Genomic DNA, 2,255 nt, shown 5'->3' with positions numbered 1-2,255 from the left:
AACTCATAAACTCCTTGAAACCAACACATGGACTTCAAGAAAAGCCTATGGACAAATCCTTCAAATATAACTCAAGACAACCATTAGTCCATAGAGATTGTCATCAATTACCAAAACCAAACATGGGGGCACCGCATGTTCTTTCAGTTTGGATGAAGACCAATTTTCTAACAAGCCAATGTTTGCTTACCAATTCTAATATATTTTCTAGTCTAAATTGATCAAAAGCATAAATCTGAACTACTCCCTCGTCCCATAATATAAGAGCGCTCATATTATGAGACGAAGGGAGTAAAATTTAAAACTAACTTTCGATACCCCTACAAATACCCTAGTAGTGTATAAGAGCATCTCTAGCAGACCATGTATATCGTCGACCCGCAAAACTCATTTACAGTTCACGAAAAACGGTTTTGCAGGCCGGCGCGAGCGTTGACCGAGCATACCCCGCATAGCGGAATTGTAAAACAGAATATCACGGATATTCCATTTTACAGTTCTGCTATGGGGTGTCTGCTCTGCTGGCGCCCGTGCCGGCCCGCATATCAGAGGCATTTTTATCAGAATTTGACATATATGCTTCATATTCTGAATTACTAATTTAATATAAGAAAAAATATCAATATTACAATACATCAATCATCCAAATTACAATAATTATTCAAATCACCGAAGCAAACTAAATAATTCAATAGAAAACTTGTCCCGAAGACAAATCACACATAAATTGAATGAAATGAATGGGAAAAAGGAATGTGTTACTGCCCAGTCCTGTGCCAATGGTGCTCAATGAGATCCTTCTGAAGCTGAAAGTGGGTGTTTGCATTTTCAATCTCCCTGTAGATCTAAAGAAAAGCTCTAATATGGTTAGGGTCTCTAGCTGGTTTGACACGGCTACCCACATTGTCGTAGAAGAACTCCAAATTCATGCCTCTCTCATCTTCGAGAATTATATTGTGAAGAATAACACATCATGTCATGATGTTTTTCATGGATCGTTTGTCCCAAAAACAAGCAGGACAGCGAACAATGGCAACCCTAGATTGCAAAACCCCGAATACTCTTTCAATGTCTTTTCGGGCTGCCTCTTGTACCCTTGCAAATTCATACTGTTTCCTAGTTTGGGGGTCTTTGATGCTCTTGACAAATGTGCACCAAGAAGGGTAGATACCATCTGCAAGATAGTACCCCTTTGTGTATTCATGCCCATTGATAGTGTAGTTGCAAGCAGGAGCATCAACACTATCAAGCCTAGCAAACAAATGAGACCGTTGCAACACATTGATATCATTGAGTGTACCCGACATACCAAAAAAAGTAATGCCAAATCCATAGATCCTCGGATGCTACGGCCTCTAGCACAATTGTTGCATCACGAGACATGCCATAATACATTCCCTACCATGCCTTCGGGCAGTTTTTCCAAGCCCAATGCATACAATCAATGCTTCCTAGCATGCCAGGCCAACCTCTTCTCTCACTAGATGCCATCAATTTTTTTGTGTCTTCCCTATTGGGTGCCCGAAGATATTCAGGACCAAATACACGGATGATCACTTTGACAAACCTACACACTGACTCAATTGTAGCATCTTCACCAGTGCGAAGGTACTCATCGACATAGTCAGCCGGAATGCTGTATGCAATTACTCGCATAGCTGCTGAGATTTTTTGATATGCACTAAATCCCTTCAAGCCCGCGCCATTTCTTCTTTTAGTAAAATACCGACAATTGGCCTCGCAAGCTTGCACTATTTTTACAAAGAGGGATCGACGCATTCGATACCTTCTCCGGAAGAGGTGCGACGGATATGTTGGATTGTCCGCGAAGTAGTCTTGCATCAACATCTCGTTCCCGAGATGGTGATTTTGAGGAATGCAAAGACGGCTGACGGTCGATCCTCGCCGTCTCTTTCGGTTCTCATCCTCGCGCTCCTTCACGGCGAGGTCCATCACGAACTTCGCTGTCGATAGTTGACAAGAAGCGTTTCAACATCCGAGTCGTCCGAATCGGACGAATCCTCGAGTAAAAACTTCTCACAGGGGCTCAATTCCATCTAAATTCACAAATACGAACGCCACATTAACGAACTAGCATACCACATCCCAAAGCACAGGCACAAGTACTCACCGGCGGCTCTGCGGTGGTGGATCCCGGGGCGGCGACGATGACTAGGGTCGGCTCAGGGCGGTGGCTCTGTGGCGGTGGATCCCGGGGCGGCGACGGGGACTAGGGGCGGCTCGGGGCGGTGGCT

Source organism: Triticum dicoccoides, chromosome 2B (assembly GCF_002162155.2).
Source record: "Triticum dicoccoides isolate Atlit2015 ecotype Zavitan chromosome 2B, WEW_v2.0, whole genome shotgun sequence".
Taxonomy (NCBI): domain Eukaryota; kingdom Viridiplantae; phylum Streptophyta; class Magnoliopsida; order Poales; family Poaceae; genus Triticum; species Triticum dicoccoides.
The sequence above is the reverse complement of the archived record's forward strand: the minus strand, read 5'-3'. Positions refer to the sequence as shown.